General features: G+C 35.1%; 1 pseudogene; it reads left to right on the forward strand.

Moving 5' to 3' along the window:
• Positions 1 to 2,738: 2,738 nt before the first annotated feature.
• LOC144448489 (prostaglandin reductase 1-like) lies at positions 2,739 to 9,213 on the forward strand (annotated as a pseudogene).
• The last annotated feature ends 13,421 nt before the right edge of the window (positions 9,214 to 22,634 follow it).

Below are 22,634 nucleotides of genomic sequence, written 5' to 3' on the forward strand. Positions count from 1 at the left end.
GCAAATTGTATGAACATTGTCCTTTGATAACGGAAATCAGACAATACGACTACTGTATCATGGGATGTCGAGTTTCGCTGGAACTGACAAAAAGGTTGACTTCCCGAAGAAACTTAGTTTCGATGAAACGTTCAATTACAAAACTATTGATCTGGGTGAGACATTGAAGAAGGCGCAGCTCCTAATGTGTTGGTATGTACTTCGATAATGTAAGTATATTCAAATTAATTGCTTTACCTACCTAGACCATTCGAAAACTGGTGCAAATGACTTAAGCAAGAGAAGCAGAGGGAAACAAAAACTGTAAATACAAATGTATGTTAAAATAAGAAACACTCCGTAAAGTGATAAGCATTGACATCTCAAAATTTGAATCCGATTCGACGAAAAAGCAATTATGACATCATTGTATTCAGTATTGATACAATTTCTAAGCGCTTTAATATTCTCCTGTAATTTGAGTACATATGTAAATGCTAGAGCTTTACTTATTTTAGACATGCTAAATATACTAACAAGTACTTTCACACCTGAATTTATATATATTGAAGCTAAACTTTTCACACCTCTGGTTACTCAACACCTCCAGCAAATTTGGATCATTCTGTCAGATCCAGTTAGACACTGAAGAAAGACAAGTGATTTGTTTGAAACATGTCTGTTTTTCAATCAAAGTGGAATTCGAAGAAGAGAACTTGTGTATCAATCTTAGTACTTCCTTGATGAGCTTACTGAGTATTATATGCTAAATATACTTTTCTCGATATTCTTAAAAACATATAAATATGTAAGCTGATGTATCGCTGTGTTCATATCCAAGGTTGGTGGCAAATTTTCAGCGACTGTCAAAAACCACATGAATTTGTATGAATGTATTAGTCAGTGTGGGACTATATCGCAGTATAATGACAAAGAACAGCAACTGGTTAAGAACTTGTAAACTACTTCTACTTCTTCCACGTCAAGAGCAGATCTATACCACAACTAAATCGACAATACGTATCTGGAGCAATCAAGACACTGAAATAATTCATTCTACACCAATAAACATAATTAAATCAGCTGTTGATCATGAGGACTGGGCTCGGTCTTCATAATTTGGCTAACCTTGTTTACTGGTGATAAAATTGGGAAGGCGGTTGTTCAAGCTTAATGCCAATAATGGAGACGAAACCCACCGCACATTTGCATCTTGATCATTGTCGACGATTCGATCATTACAAATATAGCATTTTGAGAAAATGTTTGCAGAAGTTTAAAATCACTGCTTAAGTTTTATGTTTGAAGTTTGAAGTTTGAATTTGATTCAACGTCTGGTGATATTGATTCAGTCCGTATTCATTTCTTGAATAAAAAGCAAACAACCAAAAAACATACTAAGATGTAAAGTGAAGTATGCCTATATTTTATTACCACTATTATGTAATTGTATCAGCATCGATATTGAAATAAAACAATTTAATTTTACAACAATAAAACGACCGTCCTCTACTTGATACGCCTACCATTTAAGGACTGGCAGTATTTCTTCTGGACGGAGATGTGAGATACTACGTCTGCTATATAGAATATGACCCTCCCTGATGATTTCTTTAAATTTCTAAAGTTTGACCCTCCATTTTGCCTCTCTGAAAAATGGTCCTTCCTATATCCAAATATTCCAAACGCATTCTTTAGGATGTTATCATAAGTGAAAAGAGACCAAAGTCTGGACACATCATGCGCAATCTTTGTTTCCACAGTTTCAGACACTGTGATTCAATTAATGTCATATTGCCTTTTTCATAAATGGTTATAATTGTTAGGGATCTAGCCAGTGTAATGTTTGCTGCTGTAACAACAGTTTAACAACAGCCAAGCACTCTTGATTTACTTGGCAGATACCAAAACAGACACAAATGATAATAGGTCATGGTTTGTAGCACCTATATAATTTTAAATGTCTGCGGAGTGGGACTTACACCCTTAGACCCAACAACTAGACATGTGCATGATGACCATACTTGGCCCATGGTCAACATCCTTACTCTTTCTATGTCTTTCCACACTCTTCCTATTTCTTACCACTTCTTTCTTCAAGATCCCTTAAAATTAAGACCAAATGCACCCAGTTTCAATTAACGCAATCCCTCATCGATATTTGTAGCTCATTTAAATGCCTAAAATATGGTGCTACAATTTGCTTGCAGGTTCATTACTTCTATTCATAACATAAGTGATGCGAATTGACCCATTACACTACAGGAGAAAATAAGCATCAACTATGCATAGTCCAATGTATCGATATTTGAGCCCGACACGGTACAAAGTCAGTCTGACTAGACAGCTTGTGGAATTATCATGCACTTGAATCGTATGACACAAATTCTCGGGTTTGTTGAGCCATTTAGTATGTGTGTGAATATCCTTGAGGTCCAAGTTCACTTTCAAACAGCTGCAGGTTTAAAAGTGTGGGTGTTTACACTGTAACTATGTCTATGCATGCCAAGCTTAACGATAAATTGCAGACAACAATTAAAAAAGCCTACATTCAAAAACCTTTAAATAAATCACTACACATACAAAACCGAGCACGTAGAATGACTGGGGTCACTCCACTGTTCTAGGTGAATATAATTATTTGTGCTCTTCAGATACCTGACACAAAGGTCATCGGGCTATGAAGGCCCAGTGTAAGGATAGGTAACGTGCGCAAATTAAATAACTTGATCGACGGCTTCTATCATTTAGTCTACAACATGGTGAAAGCCAAGAAATTTATCCTCGTCAAACACTTCGATGGGTTCCCAAAGGATAGTGACATTCAGCTTGTGGAAGAGGATCTGCCAGATATCCAAGATGGAGGTTGGTCGAGGAAGTATTTCACAGAGTGATAAATTTGGAATTGTGTTCAAACCCATGCACATGTTTGCAGCAGTTTAAGAGTGATTAGACGAGATGTTTGTTGACGTTTTAATATATACATATTCAACTGTTTTGACAGAAGAAAAAAACATATGAATATATCACACGTTTATTTTTGTTTTCAGAATTTCTTTGTCAAGCTGTGTATTGTCTGTAGACCCATACATGAGGTGAGATGTTATTACACTGATATTCTACATTTGTTCCTAAAATATAAGCAAACATATGTATATTGACTTTCATTCGATGGGCAAGACTGCCAATGATGACACGAGAAAGGGCGAGCATTACAAAAGTCAAAACAGAACTAGAATTGCTGACTTAAATACACATTACCACTAGCTACAACCCCGTATATTGATGTAGAACAAAGGTCGATGTAGTGATTGAGTTATGTGCCATTTGATCTTTGGTGTTATATGTATCAACAAATGCAAGATATTAAATACAGTGGAATGTGAGTGTATAGCAATAGTAGAATAAGTCCGATAAATGGAAGAATTTCAAAATACATTGTCAGAAATAACTAAGCAATGCTCCGCTAGGAAGTGCCAAGGGCACCTCTGTCTCTGTCTGTCTGTCTGTCTGTCTGTCTGTCTGTCTGTCTGTCTGTCTGTCTGTCTGTCTGTCTGTCTGTCTGTCTGTCTGTATGTGTGTGTGTGTCTGTATGTATGTATGTATGTATGTATGTATGTATGTATGTATGTATGTATGTATGTCTGTCTGTCTGTCTGTCTGTCTGTCTGTCTGTCTGTCTGTCTGTCTGGCTGGCTGCCTCTCTGTCTCTGTCTCTCTCACCACTATTTCTTTCTCAAACGTAATTCTAATATTCTTTCTCTTTCCAGGCTTTTCAGTGCAGAAGTAATGAAAGAAGGTGACCTCATGATAGGACAACAGATAGCCAGGTAAGGCAATGTCCGAATAGTGATAATGTTATGTTGTGAAAACATTCTATGCTAATCTAGATCCATCGTGCTTCCAATTCCACACATCACTGTAAATGTGAAATTGAATGGGGTTAATTAATGGTCCAGTGTTTCTCATAACATTTATGTATTCAGGTAGTAAACTAGTTATTCGAATTTATGCATTCTCAGTATTTATCTGGCAAGTTTCACCAAATGTAATATATTTCATAAAACATATACTGTAAACAAATTATTATAGTTTACCTGTTCATAAAAGGTAAACTGAAACAACATCATGTCACGCGTGTGAATCACTGGGGTCATTTATTGTCATGATGGTGACATGCAAATTGGCTTAATATGATGATATTGTCCTAAATCCCACGACATTTAGGGTATTCATCGAGTTGTCAGGGGTGATATATAATACTTTTATTGCCTGGCTAAGGGCACTTGTAGACGTCTATTACCTGTCATATGTAGTAACTATTTCCTGAGACTGGAAGCCGAGGAGAGGTGTAAAGTTGCTAAATTACAACCGGAGGGGTGATATGACTTCTACTAGTGCCTAAATAAGGGCCACACAATAAATGTCACATTCTCAGGCACATATTCTTTCCTCAGTCAAAGCAAATCCTTGACAGGACTTCCATGCTACATGAATATTGCCTTAGGGGAAATAGAACCTGATTAGTGCCACTGTATGCAAATGGGATTACTATGGGTTAATAGTCCATCCCACGTGATAGGATCTAAGCCAATCATTGAAGGGTATATATATGAAAATCATGTGCTATAAAAGAATGTAGTATTAAAAGACTTTTAAATATAAACAAACGTGGATATTTGGAAATGTCTCTTTCATTACCTGCCAAGATGGTATAGCAAAACAAACATCTATATGTATAAATGATAACTTCAACAGAGTCACCGATAGCAAGAATGAAGACTATCCCATTGGTACTAATATCATTACGGATTCATTTGCATCTGGATGGCAAAGTCATTTCATAGCAACAGGAGGCCGTGAAATCAAATCAAAGTTAGACCACTATCCTTCAAATATTCCTCTATTCCAGGCTTTGGGAGTACTTGGTTATGTTGGGTAAGAGAATTTTCACATGATATTGTTCAAAAACTTTAGAATTTCTTTCATAGTAATGTACGTGTGTATGGGAGTCACATTTTGGGGGTTTTGATATTTAAATGTCTTTTCTTAACAGTATAATGTATTTAATGATTTGAAATTACTTAGTATATAGGACGTTATCATAGTGAATAAAATATTCAAGCTCTAAGAGCCTTAAAGGGGAAGGATATGTGTATCTTGTTAATTCACAATGTTTTAATAAAAACTTGGATGTTAAAAAGAGATGAAATGTGTTGGGTTGGTTTAATTTACTCTCATGATCACTTATCAATCAGCACTTAGGTGGGAATGATGTACAGGCCTGGCTTGGCAAATTCCGTTAAATGTTTTGCCGACTGTTTCAGTTGTTATGGTTTAACAATGTAAGCAGCTTACAACACATTTAACGGAAGTTGTTCCCTTCAAGGCCACTACGTCACTTCCTCTTTGTTTACAGTTTGGATTGATACCAGTTCATTATTTTAGCGAAAGGAAATGAAACCAATGCATTTTATCTCATGTTTCTTTTAAACATAGTGAATTCACAAAGCGACATTGCTTCTTTATAGAGATGAAATGATTACGTTATGCCATAATGTCTTTCAGAAAACGATGGTTCAACGTCTCTCTAAATATCAGAGAGTTCGAAATGAAAACTGAATTATTTTGAATTTTCTATGTTAGTTATACTCATAGCCATAGGAGTATTTTCTGAGAAAAAAACTAGATATAAACATATGTTATAGATTTGTTAGTCATTGATCGTAGGAAGGTTATATTGATTATATCATAACATAAACTATAATGTCCTTTATTAGGATGACAGCATACTTTGGGTTCCTCGACATCTGTCAACCTAAAGAAGGAGAAACATTGGTGGTGAATTGTGCTGCAGGATCAGTTGGAAGCATGGTTGGACAGCTAGGAAAGATAAAGGTATACGTATATACCCTTTCTAGGGATTCTGCTGCGTGTGTAATAATAATACCCGGATGTAAACTGAATGCTTTCCGTATGGACAAACCTTTCGACTGGTTGTTCCTGCTGGCCTTGTCGAAAAGAAACATTCTGCTCTACAAGACATGACATTGTATAGCCGTTAGTTACTATATTAATAAAACTATAGAAACATATGCTCAAAGAACTCCGACCGACAAATTGTACATATCCGATTTTGCAAAAGTCGAGTTTTGCGACATGGACGATAATATTAAACTAGACATGATGGTGGCCCATATGCCAAAATGTTCGATACAAATTTCATGTCGTTGAAGAGAACTCTAAAATCTGTAACGTTTAGGTTATTCGCCCAGCGGCTTAGCCTGTTTACGGCGCTCACAGTATATTCCAATCAATCAATCAATCAATCAATCAATCAATCAATCAATCAATCAATCAATCAATCAATCAATCAATCAATCAATCAACCAAAACCCACCCACCCAACCACCCACCCACCCACCCACCCACCCATCTACCCATCCATCCATCCATCCATCCATCCATCCATATGCCTAACCGCCGGGCAAATAGTAGCACAGAGGTTGGTATTCGCCCAGCTGATACCAGATTATTTTATGGCAATTTATTGTGCAATCGACTCAGTTATGATAAGTGTCTAGTTACAGGCACCATATGAAAGGTTATCACTGTGCTACAGTATCTGACATTTGATAAATGTTAATAAGTATAACCACTGCCAATCGAAAATTAGTCAATACGACCAATGCATTCCTTGTAACTAGCATTTATACCTCTGTTGTCAAGGGATGTCGAGTGATTGGTTTCGCTGGAACTGACAAAAAGATTGACTTCCTAAAGAAACTTGGTTTAGATGAAGCGTTCAATTACAAAACTATTGATCTGGATGAGACGCTGAAGAAGGCAGCTCCTAATGGTGTCGATATGTACTTCGATAATGTAAGGATTATATTTAAATTACTATTACCCTTAAACCACTATGCAGACTGGTGTAAATGATATATGAGATAAATAAACTTGATTTAAAGGAAAGAAAGAAACAGAAACATAGCCAAGGTTTATTAATTTAATTAACAAAAAAACATAATGCAAATGAAGATATTTTGAAAAATGAACAATCCATAACTGGTAAATATTGGCATTTAAAAAAATTAAAGATTAAATGTTCGATTTGACGAAAAGCGCATGAACGTACACTTCCTATATATATATATATATATATATATATATATATATATATATATATATATATATATATTTATGTGTGTGTGTGTATAAATACTAGATGTTTGTTAACTTTCTTTTAGACATAGTAAATAAACTTTTACATATTAGCTTTGAGAATGAGTTGTATATGTAGACATGTACATTCACCTATCTATATTTTTATACACAAAGGTTGGTGGCAAATTTTCAGCTACCGTCAAAAAGCACATGAATAAATATGGACGAATTAGTCAATGTGGGGCTATATCTCAGTATAATGAAACAGAAACGGAACCTGGTAAGGAATACTAAACTATTTGAAAATTGGCCTTTCATATTTTATTTTTTCCTCATACCTGTTGTTACTTTAGTTTAGTTTTTTATTTTGTAAACATGCTTATTAATGTTAAATGCTGAAAACAGCACCATCCAGTTTCATGGCTTTGTGACAGCCTATAAAATGCATGGTTTGTGGTTAAAACACTTGCTTGGGTTTGCTGTCTTCAATAATGCAAGTAGCTTTGGAAGAATAGATTGCGTAATCGTACAGAAAGGTTGACACTTAAAAAAGATTGAACATTAGGTGTGAAAAGCAGTTTGTCTGACTAATGCTTAGAAACAGTTCTATTTGGCAGCGTAAAAGAATAATCTTATGTAATCCCATGACCATGACCAGGATTGAATCCCTGGCCTTTAACGCGAGGGAAAGGAAAGTCCACATACGATGTTGGATGTTACAGGTAGATGTAATCATAAAAAGCTCGGGATATACCAGTAGATTGAGTTTCTTTGCAGCATGTAATATATATAATCACCAAACCCTAAGACATGTTTTGACACCCCCCATGCATAGCTCAGTATTTTTGTTTTTGTCTCTTATTGCAGTTCCATGTCCCGATAAGCTAATTGTTTACAAAGAAATAAAGGTGCGGGCTTTTTAGCGACAACGTATGAAGAGAGATTCCCTGAGGGGTATAAAGAAATGGCTGAGTGGTATCTCCAGGTAGGTTTGACTGTCGTGCGAAAATAATCATTTTGCTTTATTTCGCTGAGATTTTTTCTCAGTGTTGTACAAATTTCGTGTACTACTAACAAGTACTTAAAAACATGAGTATTTTATATATTTAAAAGAATATCAGTTTGAAATTGTGGTGACCTAACTTGAGTTCGAGTGGTGAGGTATTTATTATTCATTGACTATCATGAATGTTGAAACCCTGAATGGGAGTATAAGTATTGTCAATCTACACAGCGTCCGGTTGCCAGTTACAGCTAAAACAGGGAGTTTACGCCAAATGACTGTACATAAAGTGTGTACACTTAATGATCAAAAACTATCATTTGTCAATGTGAGGTTGAACACACCAGGATGGTGATTTAGGGGAGATTTATTTACATTAATTCAGATTTGAAACTCCCCTCAATAACAATCATAATGTGTTCAGCAGTGAAAGTGTTGTTATATATCAAGTAAAACGACACCTATTAAACTTAACTGACAACATGATAACATTATTCGTAAATGTATATGTTACATAGAGTCTGCTGGCGAACACAGCCTGTTTCAGATGTATGTTTTCTCTCCCAAATCTACCTTGACCGTGTCATACCTACTTCTTTATTTGCATTCTGAAGAAGGCTGGTTTGAAGTAAAAGCTCATATTTATTCATGAAGTTAATTGAGAGTGATAAACCGTCTGTTACTCTACACAAATACACAAATGTTAAATGAGATACTCAGAATGAATATGCATATTTTCAATACGTTAAACATAGCTCATCCTTATATGGACATAATATTTCCTTATAAGTGTGCCTTCATTAGAAATGGCCAATAAGCACGCTTATAAGAGTAATATTTTGATCTCTACTACATTAATTCTCTTTGCATTTCTAATTTTTACAGGGAAAACTGAAATTGCAGGCACATATTACGGAAGGCTTCGAAAACATGAAAAAGGCTTTCTTTGGGTTGTTTACTGGTGAAAATACTGGGAAGGCCCTCGTTAAAGCATAACGGTGACCACTAAAAACACATATTTGAGTTTTGATCATCACAGGCAATCCAATAAATTTGATAACATGTCTGGTAGAAGTTACGAACGTAACTATTTTGATAATTATTAATATATCCAATCACAAGATTGTTATTGAAAAACAAAACACATTTTAAACATTCAAAGATGTAAACTGAACTATGTCGATATTGTATAACCAAGGTTGCGTATGTAAATGTTCATGCACATCGGTCCCGGTATAATATATATTAAAATAAAACATTGCTTGCAAACAACAAAATTGATGTGTTGTAATTTGTTATATCTGCTAGAGAAGGAATGTATATAAAATCGTTTGTACACCCTACACATTTGCCCAGTGGCCGTTATTTTAAATTTTAAATCGCCCCAAAAAGATACTCCCTCGACATAATTTCGATTGAACTTTTATAACGACCTGAGATATAAATATTCTTCTAGAAACAATGATGAAATATGTAATCCATGATATATATATTTTTTTACAATTACAGCCTAAATTTGGCTTTTGATCAACTGAGACCAATTGCCCCCCCCCCATGTAGACTATAGATTCATATCCATATGATGCACAGAAAAGACGACATCGCACACTTTTGCACCCTTACTGTATTAATCACTAATAATAATCTGGTATACCCACTGAAATAATTCATTCTACATCAATAAACACCATTAAATCAGCTGTTGAGGACTGGGCTCGGTCTTTATAATTAGTCTGACCCTGTACATGTACGGACACCATTGTGGGATAATACTCGGACTAATGAGGAGCCACACAAATTGATCGACCTAATCCTTAGGTAGACATGTTTGACACTCTCACCCCCCCACACACACACACACTCACACTGTGTGGCCGTATTATACAATACCGTGTTTTGGTTCCAAGTCCTGATAGACTGATATTTTTCAAAGAATTAAAGGCACAAGGTTTTATAGTAACCTCGTTCAAGGACAGATTCCTTGAGGGGTATAAACAAATGGCTGAATGGTAGGTAGGTTTAAATATCTTGTGAAACCAATCCCATATGTCGTTGATATGTTTTCAGTGTTGAACAAATACATGTACTGTACTAAACAGACCTAGGGTAAGTACCGGAACAACATGATTACATTTTATATCTTAAACTGTGTCAGTTTGAACTAGTAGGTGGTCTAACTTGTGCTTTATTTAAAAAATGTTCGAGTTTTATTCAGATGGCAAATAATGATGCCTTGACTCTTCCGTTGAAAGTGTAACTATTGTCATTCTTATTATTTTGCAAACTCACACCCTTTAGCCAGTTTGTTTTCCCTCCTGTCATTTCCACAAGAAGAGGTGCTACATTTGTACGCCCATGCTAATTCAATGAATTGACCCAGTTTCAAATCGCCCAATCCCTCATTCACAACTGTAGCAAGTCTTCAACGTTCGAAGACATAGTTCCAACTACATTGTAGTTTTGTCATTTAGATTCATTCAATATGATTCTTCAATTTGCTAGCAGGTTCATTACTTCTATTCATAAAATGACGCAAAATGTCCCGTTACACAACAACAGGCGAAAATTGGCATCAACTATTTATAGTGCAATGTATCGATATTTGAGCCAGACATGATACATGATCAGTCTGACTACACAGCTTGTGGAATTATCATGCACTCGAATCATCTGTCAATGTCACAAATTGTCAGGTTTGTTAAGCCATTTTCTATTTGAGTCTAATTATTAATTATTGATTATTGCGTCCCTCCGTTTTAAAACGAATACATGATAACTTTTCTGTTTTGAAATATTATGTAAGCTTGAAAATCCGGGATACTTACTAGGTAAGCGAAATTGTCTCCTGAAAGTATAAAGTGAAAAAATGATATCTCGGCTAAATTGCTGTCTTTACAAGACGCTCACAAATAAGGGTAATCTAAGCCCTAATTATAAAACTCAGCTTAAGATTCCAAATAAATCATACACGTTCACCTAGCATGTAATATAATAATATTATCATCCGATCCAAGACACACACACACATTGGGACTGGAATACAATATATGACATAGCAAGTAAGTGCATAACTTTAATGAACTGAATTTATGTTCATACATCAGCATCATATTGGATTTTCAAAGTATCAAAGAGTATCAATTTTCAAAATATCAAATGTTAATCAAATACAATGTACTAATAAAAAAGAATTGTATACAAGGTTAATAAGATTCTTAAAAAATGGAGGGAAAAACTATAGAGAAATATTGAGGAAAGTGACGCTGAACTGTCACATATCATAGTATCGAATAGCAGGCAACGACATCGTCTCCACGGATCACTGCTATTCTTGATTCGAACTCGGTAATTCAATTTGAATCGGATATAAGATACCTTTCCCAATATAAATTCTTTAACTGGTCTGCGTTACAAAATTAATAATATCAAGCAACTGCCAACCAACAGAAAAGTCTTAAATTTCAATGTCTATCATTGACCAATAAAATATATTCCTGAGTACAATATTTTGCAGGTTGTGTAATCTGTGAGAAAATACAAGTAATAGTTCTAACAAGTGCTTATTTTCATACAAAGTAAGTAACTGTTTTAGGTCATAAAATTGCTTCAATATGTAAATGACATATTATGATTAATATTATTAGTATTGAATTTGGTTTGCTGTGTAAACTTGCAATGTAAACCTGATTATATTTTACTATACTCGTACATTACTGTTTACCATTTACATTAATTATTGTAGTTATTGTGAATGTCACTACCATATCACTAACTGTAAATACTATACTCGGTGTAAGGCCTAAACAAATTGTGTGATTCCGATTGCTCTAATTTTAGAATAAGTGGGGTAGGTAGGTAGGTTTTCTATACAATTTATTTTTCATATGTGAGTGTCTAGTTCATCAGGTAGTTATGTTTTCTGTTGTTTTCCATATAGTCTCGTGTTATTGGTTCTTCCCATCAGATGTACAACCATTATTTCAGATTGGAAGAACAGTTTTATATTGTCTTTTTAAGTTGATGTCAGTTTCCGAATCCAATATTTCTCGCGATACTTCACACACAATTTTCGCGATTTTAATTTTTTTCCTCGAATACGTAAACAAAAGTTTAGGGTCGGCAGCGAAAAACTGGGTGGGGTCGGGTAACCAGAACCAAACAAATTTCTAGGCCTAATGTTTTCATATTTAAAAAAGTATTTTGTACTCTTACATCAACAATCACCATCATCAATAAGTTTTATAATTACATACACGAACATTAATGATCTTTGCAGACGTTTCAATTAAAAGTAAACTCTGAGTAAATTAATGCTAAGATAAATTGTAAATAAAATGATCCTTGCCCCAATAATGTCACTAAGTGTCATGGTCTAGATAAGTAAATGTCACAACAATATTAAATGGAAGGTATAATACAAAGAAAATATAAAGATATATGACATTATCTAACTATCTGAAGACAATTTGAAATCTTTCAAGGTATGAAATCGATTGATTGTTGGATAAAAGTACTCATTTACTCGCAATAATTTCATACGCATGACTAGTTTAAATATACATACGCATATCCATGTATATTCGCATATCCATGTATATAAGAGACATAGAACTGGGGAATGATTACTAGTAACATTGCCATCTATGATTACCTAACACCCTTCCCCTACTATACCGATTTATGGAATAGTTACAAGGGGATTTCCAGGCACGGTTATCTACTCCAGTGTAGCATACGCTGATTCATCTTTATCTCCATCATCAAATGCCTCATACGCGATGTTTTCCTTCATTTCCCTCTCCGTGTCATCTCGGTTTGTGTCGTCCATCTTGTCAGCACAAATGTCATCAATAGATTCGTAGTTAGTGTTGCTAACCAATACAGACCCCTCGTTCCCTGTAGGTTGAGAAGTAAGGCCACCATTTTCACGACCACTCTGAGCTGTAGGATTTTGTTCAGCAATATCATGCTCATAGATTATGTTATCAACGGACCCTTCGGCATCATCAATCTGGTATGGATTGTCATTCTCTCTTCCGTTGTCACCATTCTCTGTAGATTCCATTCTAGGAGCTGGAAGATTGGTAGCTGTACTCCCTTCGATTTCATTGTAAATTATTTCCTCACCGGTTTCTTCCTCAACAATTCTGTTCACTCTCCCTTCGGCTGACGCGTCCACAGACTCGCCTCCATCTCCATGCAAATTCTGCATACGAATTCGGGAATCTCCGTTTTCACTAACTGTTGCATAGTCGTCTTCGTTCCCTTGTGGTTTACTCTGCTTACTTTGACACGGTAACAAACTCCTATATTAGTTTAGAGAAACGTGAAAAGCCAATTCAATGAACAATTGTACATTACGATTTTCTGTGTATCATTGGTATTTTCCTTTTTTGATACAGAGAACAGGTAAATTGCCAAGGCCAATTCGTATCAGACTCATGTAAACGTCACAATATATTTTATTGTTGTAATTATTAATGTGATTTTATGAGAGCAAATATAGGCATCATAAATTTAACATGAATAAAAGACTGAAATAAATAACAAAATACAAATAACATAGGACTGCCATCAAAAATACTATGCTATAAGTGCAACATGAGTTTTTGCAGAAATCTTCGTAACAATGTTTTTTTTAGAGAACACTTTGGATATATTATCTTGTAGTCAGAACACAACACACTCAAAATATTCAACACTATATATTGCAGCACATATATCATTCAAAGAATGAGCATTACATCACAAATGTAAGATGGAAAACCAATTTACCGTCTTATCAGACAGACCACAACCAATAGCACAATGATAATGGCAGCAACCACTCCTACTACAGATCCAGCTATGGCGGCTACAAATAAACGAATTGTATATATGTGTTAAAATATAAAGAGGAAGTTTAAACTATTCACATTTGTATTTGTGTACATATGTTACTATGGAGGTGGAATGTGCATGCCTCCATTGACACACACACACACAGCCGGACATACACACACACACACACACACACACACACACACACACACGCGCGCGCGCGCACGCACGCACGCACGCACGCACACACACACACGCACGCACGCGCGCGCGCGCACATGCACATAGCAAACTTACTTGCTTGCTTGCTTGCTTACTTACTGACTGACTGACTGACTGACTGACTGACTGACTGATTGATTGACTGACTTACTTACCGCCCACCGCAGACCTAATACCGAGTTGTCTAAAGGGATCATCACATATAAAAAGAATGCTGTAAATACGAACTGAACTATTCATTCATGGCGGATGGCTTTTGATACTAATGTACTTGAACTTCTGTATATATCACAGAAAATATTTGGACATACTGATTTTTTTACAAACCTGTTCCATCAGCTGACCTTGGCACAAATCTACTATCTGTTGCTGGAACCGATGGAGTAGGAAGCGTTGATGTTATCAATTCTATAAAAAATATCCCAGAAAATAACAGTTAGAGAAGGTAAAAACAAATATGACAACGGTTAACCTATGCACGGTCAAACTCGAACATTCAGAAAATATTTTTTATTGACTATTGGAATTTCAGCTTTCAGAATATTAACATAATCACCAATTACATTATTAGAATGACAATACACATTTACTTTACGACGATGATGATGATTTTCTTTATGAGGAAATGTTGAAGGGAATTATAATTTACAAGGAATTGATGACGTAAAAATAAATCGACTATTACATACAAAATTTGCTATTCACCGTTTTTAATACAAGTTGGCTTAGTTGTCCACTTTCCAGTGACGTCACAAACTATAGTATCACCACCTACAATATAGTAATCTCCAATACACGTGTACCGTACACTATTGTTGTACGTGAATTCATTTCCTTGTCTGTTTGAATTCTCAACATATCCTGGATCACCACAATCTATGACTTGTAGATGTCAAAGAAAAGATATTGTCGTGTACAGTACTCTTAACAAGATACAATACACCCAACACAAGCGAACAAACGAATGAAGGACCGAATAAGCAAATGAAGAAACAAACAAACAAACAAACAAATAAACAAGTAAACAATAAATCAAAGGAAAGGAAAGAAAAATTGATATAATCAAGACATGTTCTAATGTAGACATTGGTATTTGAAAATATTTCTCGAAAGTCTGTTGAGGACAACAAATGTTGTATTCTGTAATTGTAAATAAATGAATAAATAAATAAATAAAAATAAACAAATTCATATTATCATCATTATTGTGTCCGGTTCTGTTGACATATTTGTGGAAATACGTAGGAGTGGAATTCGTCAATTCCACAATATTATTTCATAATATTTTCTGATATGATGGTTTGCCCTTTGCTGCCGCATGGACTTACTTATTCTGGTATCTTTATTTGGGAGTTCATCTTTGATATATTTATGATTACTATTTTACATTTTATAATTTTATCGCGATTTCAATATACTTCAGCAATCAATGAATGCGACGATGAACTCTTATTTATAGTTCTATGATATAATATCAATATCGGGAATACCAGCACCCTATTTTTTCTCAAAAACCTGCATACATTTATTAACATAGAAACTTACTTTCACACACAGGTAGACTATCACTCCATGTACCATTCTGTGTACATTCAATACTATTGTGATCACCAGTTAGTACATATCCAGTTCCACATGTTGTAGAAATGATATCACCTTGGAAATATGGACACGAGTGGTTGTATGTTCCCTTTTCCAGACCAGGTGGAGGTTGACAATCAGGGTAGACACCTAAATTGATGACAAAAGATTCATTTTAGAATAGACTCACTGTAGTAGTGGACATTGTAAGGGCTGGTTCCTTTTAATTCTTGGAAAGTTCGTCAATATACTCTCCCCACCCCAGCCATTAATGGTACTGAATAAATATTAAATATATTCAAATCCATATGTGTTAGTAATCCAATGTATTATTTTAAGCTTTTGTTCAAAACAGGCAACAATTTCAAAGTTTGTATATAAATAAAATGCAAATAGTAAATGTACATAAAAAGGTATCCTTTCTATATGACTGTCACCTTTATTATGTGAAATGATAGTTTACATTGATATTATACAAACAGTAACGAACCGAGCTGCAAAGAACTAGTCATCCGACATTAAGTTGCATTTAGGAAGCAGGCACATGATGTTGATTTCCTTTCCAAAGGAAGAAAAATATTATGTTTTAAGTAGAAATGATTACAAATCAATGATATTGACATATGCATACTGATGACATTCCCTGGATGCAGTTTATGATGATAATATGAATCATGCACAAACATATATACATACCTTCAACTTTTAGAGCAAACATTCCGGGTGCATTAGAATCTTCTTTGGAGCTCGAGAGGAATTGAACTTGAATTACGTTTGAGCAGCTGTAAAAAGTCTTATTTCCTAACTCTTGTTCACGATACAAACCATTATTATTCTCATAATAATGTATTCGATCGTAATATTGATTGATGGTAGGAATGATAAACTCTAGACGAATCACAGTCATCGGTTGTGACGTCACGTTCCATGTACAATCTATAGAGTTGTCAATGTTACCAGGAAATCCCGGTGAATAAATTGTTCCAGATTCGTTGATATGACCTCCGCAAGCACCTAGGGTAGCTACAATCGAGAACAAATGGATTTCTTTACATTATTACTTTCCTTCAAATATTGAAGCATTTATTTTGTTCAACTTTCAATCCACTCCCTCGTATCTAAATTAATGCATCGTAATAAATAAACTAATGTAAGTATCTTTTGAGGTATTCAATGTGTTTATGTTTTATAACAAGCAAGTAGTAAGTAAAAACCTGGTAATGAAACCCAAATATCTTTAATTTAAAAGCTATATGAATACTAACTTTTATAGATACTCAACTTGTATAGGCTTCCGCAGATCTGATCTCCGTCTCCTTCACATGTTTTATGACAAAGGTAATTTCCCTTCCTGCCATGTCTCCAGTATTCCGTCCCTTCTTGTCCACAGTAGCAATGTGTCTCGTCATTTAGACCAGCATATGCCATGTTATGCTGTCTGCAATAGTTCAGACACATTTGTATTGTCATACCAGAATCTGAATATCCTCCGTCTCCAGGATAAGGAAGTATAAGATCATCATAAAGGTTGTCAAAACAACCTAGATAACCATCATCTACAAGATATTCAACAATGGCATCACATGCTTAATTATATTCAGAAAGTCAAATGTTGACGATAAACAAGTTCGTTTTGTTTTAAAGTTATGCAATGGTAATCAACGCTTATTCTCCCTGTTATTGACATAATCACGTTTGAATTAGTATATGTTTCTTACGTGACGAGCGGGAACTATATCAGTGGTCAGAGTTTCGTTGTAAAGTAATTATAACAACCATCGACAAATCTATGGGATTCAAGGTAAAGAAATTTGTACTATTTAATAGCGCCTTCTTACATAGTATTGGAGTTTAATGAAATCGGGAAAAGTTAAAATTGACATAATTATCAAAATGTGTTCACGTTTTCAAGTATAATAACAAATACAGTTATAAGTCGAATTATTTTCAAATGCTGTCTTTATGTTTGCCTTCTAGATTGATCAGACAGAACGCTTACCCATGTTATTGTCAATGAGTGACCTCAACACTTACCGTTTACTTTGACCACTTATATTAACATGTGGCACAAAAACTTAAAGCACTAATAAACTTGTGAAATGACACAAAGAATATAAGTTATTGTAATATCGGATTTAAATGGTATTAAAGACCATATTGTTAATATTGTCAATGATTGTATCATGACGTTTCTCCTCGCCTATAGATTTAATATGACCTCCATGGGCAATGACCAGGCAATTATGCGGGCTAGTTTGGGAGTGTGCTGTATTTCCCTTTCCTGCATACCACTTGTTAAGAATATGCTTCTTAGCAAAGCAAAATAAACAGTGTTTGTTTTGCTATAAACAAGGACAAGTCCTCCTAAGGTTTGGTTATGGTACAATTACAATCTTAATTACATAATTACAGTGAAGACTTCGACCTTTTGTCTTCGAGTCATTTATTTGCAATTGAATATTCTCCCAAGCAATTACTCTCCAACATTCCAACTTATCCTACCGATGGAAATAACATGTGTAATGTAGTATTTAAACTGGAAACAACGGACTAACAAACATGTGTGAAACATTTGGTAGAAAACCAAGGATTTTTCAGTCATATGTCCAAATGATTCACGTAGGTTGACATTATGGCTGTGGGGAAGTCATATTGATCAGAAAAATGGAAAGTTTCTGGACTAGATTTGAGATGGAACTTTCGGACAAAACGCACTCTTTTTGCTTATTCTAATATTGTTATTATACTTACAATTACATCTCACCGTTGCTGTATTTCTACTGGTGTCCACTGGATCATGTATTGTATATTGACAATCTGATAGGGATGTTACATCTCCATTACAAGATATATCATGTATACGTTTCCTATCATCTCCGACAAGGGCATTAGACTCATAAGATTGCCACATTGCTCCTGGATATCCTTCAAATTGATAGGTATACGAGAGTAAATGATTTATTTATAGATAAGAGTCTCCAACAATACAGTTTAACACGTATGTTTTGTCGCTTCATGTATTAATCATACGCTAATAGTGTTAATGTTTGCTTGGTAGTTGCCTTCTTCGGTTTTACAGGCAGGCCACATAAGCAAGTCTTTTAACAAAAACTATACAGTAATCAGTATACACATAATATGCAACACTATATATTTCTATTCACAACATTGCTAATATTATTCGTCAATACGGTCGTTTATCCAGTGGATATGTAAATATGAAAACATGTGGTTCCTGCCGGTTATTTTCCGTAACTTCAATGGATATATTTTTTAGGTTTTATATTTTTGCCGTGTATGTAGTAGTCATGATCAGTCTATGGGAAAAGGTGTATGAGAAACGCTACGAGGATTGTCTCTTGGGTACAAAATAGATACCGTCCTCTGACGTTATTGTTACAAAACATCAATTTGAAATTATTATAGTTTATTGATAAAAAATTCCCAAAACCGATGCTTATGGAAAAAGCTTAAAATCTGTTAGTCAATGTATTTAGATTTGAAGTACCTAGTTCTTTACAAGCAACTTCAGCTGCATTAAATGCCCATTTATAATCGCCGATACCACTCTCTATAGGTAGCCATCCACCGTGATCTTCAAAGTACATTTCAACCAAACCACTGTATGGACTTTGTCCGTCTACCAATCGAACTGTCTTTACGACATCTGAAAACGATTTTGTCATAGGAAGTCAGTAAAGTAGATGAGAATGATTAGATACCCAATATTTTGTAAAAAATATATCACTTGGACGAAATAAATCAAGTACAAACGATCGTTATGAGAGAGTCCGGGGTTCCAAAATTTGAGACAGTTCGTATTCCTAATCTTAGTGATGCAAATTAAATACACCCATATACTGTTAAAATCATGCATCTCTCTCTCTCTCTCTCTCTCTCTCTCTCTCTCTCTCTCTCTCTCTCTCTCTCTCTCTCTCTCTCTCTCTCTCTCTCTCTCTCTCTCTCTCTCTCTCTCTCTCTCTCTCTCTCTCTCTCTCTCTCTCCACCATGCACATTCATACATACATACATACATACATACATACATACATACATACATACATACATGCATGCATACATACATGCATACATACATACATGCATACATACATACATACATACATACATACATACATACATACATACATACTCACAGACGGCAGAACTTTAAGTTGTACAACCGTTATTATTGTTACTGATTATACTAGCATTCAGATCATGTTATATATATGGCATTATAACTTTATAAGTAATAAATCGTGAACAGACAGTTTTATTTCGTATGGTAAACTTAACAGCACCGTTTTTGTTAGCCAAATTTATGACGCGCAGGTGTAGGGAAGCATACAATGTTAACACACAGTTCTGTGTTTTATATGCAACTGAATATGGGTTAGGGTCAAACCTTAATCTTCCGTCTTTATGGCTATGTAATCATACCAGTACTACACAGTGCCCTTTACAGTACAACATTTACAGTACAACATAAAAGGCTTCATACCTGATTAATACATTGACCACCACTGGTATATATGTGTGAAAGACGGTGTAGATAAAAGACTTGTTGTGAGACGGTGTTGATTTGCATTTATTATACTGTTCTTACCTGATGAGGTCATTTCAATCTTCAGAATGCATCGTAGTAATAATAGGATAATAAATATATCTTGACAGGTCATGTCGGGTCTTTCTTTCCAAATTCTGATGAGTAGTTGACCTGTTTTACTGTGTGTTACTCATCGAAAAAGTAAAATGGTTGAACAACTGATGTTCCTGGTTCAAAGGTGACGAAGACAATCGTTTGTGACGTAGTCGACACACCTGAACGAACCTATAGTTACGAGTAAGACACAACCATATATTATTCTGCTTAGTGCAGGGGCAGAAGTGTTGTGGACCGACATGCTATGATATATGTATCGAGAAAGAGGAATGTGTTAATAACTAACCATATGGTAATCTAAATAGTGAACACAACTCACTGAGGGCGAAGTTATTATACGTACACATACATTTAATTTGATTACATTTAACTGGACGTATAAAAAGCAATCCCGATGCGGTACGATCAATTTGATGCAGAAAATATTTGCATACATATTTAAAATGTTTATTCACTTGTCTAATAATCCGTTATCTTTGCAATATACATGATCATTTGGCTGTTGCTATGGGCGTGGTGTTTTTTGGTAGGCGCATTAACACACGTCTTTTGAATGTTTATTCACTTGTCTGTGAATCCCTGTTGTTATCTTTGCAATATACATGATTATTGGGCTGTTTGGATGATTGTCCACTTGTCTAAGAATCCTTGTTGTTATCGCTGTGAAATACACCACCGTTTGGCTATTGATATGGGCTTTGTCATGGTTGCTAGGGATATTTGCATACATTTTTGTATATTTGCCTACCAGATGATATTGTTATTTGACCAAAATATACTACCATTTAGTTGTTGCTAAGGGTGTGGTCATGGTTGCTTGTGCCAACTGTGTCAACATGTTTTGAGCAAAATCTGCAGAATAATAGAAACATCTCAGTCTCATTGACCAGCATTCCCGCAAATCACAGTTATTATTTCTTCCGCTCTTTCTTACGATGGACATACGATTATTTCAGATTGGTAATAACTATTCACGAGAAAGGGCGTAATGACGGACCATATCTTCCAGATTGTGTAAGCATGTCCGCCGTACGTGTGTATCTAACACTGATCGGCGGCTAATTATACTTATACTCTGACTTATACCTGACTTGCCTACGAGGATAACCAACACATGCTGGGGTTAAAGAGTATAAAGTAAGATCGGGGAAAGATTCGTTGAAAATTTACATTAAGGGCTGATAAACGGGCACTGTACAGAGTATTACTAGTACGGGTGTCATGAATGCAGTCCCGGCGTTCTAGGTCGTGCGCCCGAATCCTTCAACGGCACTCTGCTCAAAGGTCGTACTTAAAAGTTATATAGCGTTCAGCCCAGGTTCAGTTCCTTGTAAAATGAAAGAGTATGGTAAACAATACAGGTTGTGAATGGATTTACGTTTATCGCGAGTAAACTCGCATGAATCAACGAATCTCGACTTGTTGTAGCGCTACTTGTACTAACCTTGATACAAATTCACGATCGTTTAGGAAGCCAGGTCTGACGGAATCTGATGGTAAAATCTCCGGATTTCGGAAATTAGGGGGTGTTTTTTTGCAGTGATTTTCTCCAAAGCTTCACTAAAAGGGGGTGTTTTTCATTGATATCGTTAAAGGGGTACATTTGAAATTTCGTTAACAAGCATAGGTACCCACCCATCTAGTTGCTCCCATCGTACATGTTACACATTAAAATATGTGTAGCAAGGAAGGGGCTAAGAAAATTCTTGATTTCACTTTTGTGGGGCCATGACATTTTTCAACATTTTTGTTTGGGTTGCGAATTTTTCTTTGACCAAAATAATTTCTCTCCCGCACCCCACCCCTTCCCACTCCATAAATTCTGATCCCAGCCTAAGGGAGAACAAGCTATTAACTATGTACAGTCGTATTACGAAATACTCTTGACTACAAACTATTAACTGTTCTCCCACACAAAAAATCAAAGTATAATAGTTTATTTTCAAATACAATCGAACAGTAAAACAATCAAATTAAGCAATAAAACTCCAAAATTTCATTTTTTTTTAGAGTATTGTATATATTCCAATGCCATAATTATTGATGTAAGCACGTCATTGGCGAAAAATAGATTAGTAATAATATGCTGTAAATTGATCTGAAAATTACTGCTAACTTATTTAAATTAGATTTAGAATGAATGAGTGATACAAATATCACAGTCGAACCGATCCGTGATTATAATTTTACTATCAAACA

The sequence above is a fragment of the Glandiceps talaboti genome, chromosome 17, assembly GCF_964340395.1.
Source record: "Glandiceps talaboti chromosome 17, keGlaTala1.1, whole genome shotgun sequence".
In the NCBI taxonomy this organism is placed as follows: domain Eukaryota; kingdom Metazoa; phylum Hemichordata; class Enteropneusta; family Spengelidae; genus Glandiceps; species Glandiceps talaboti.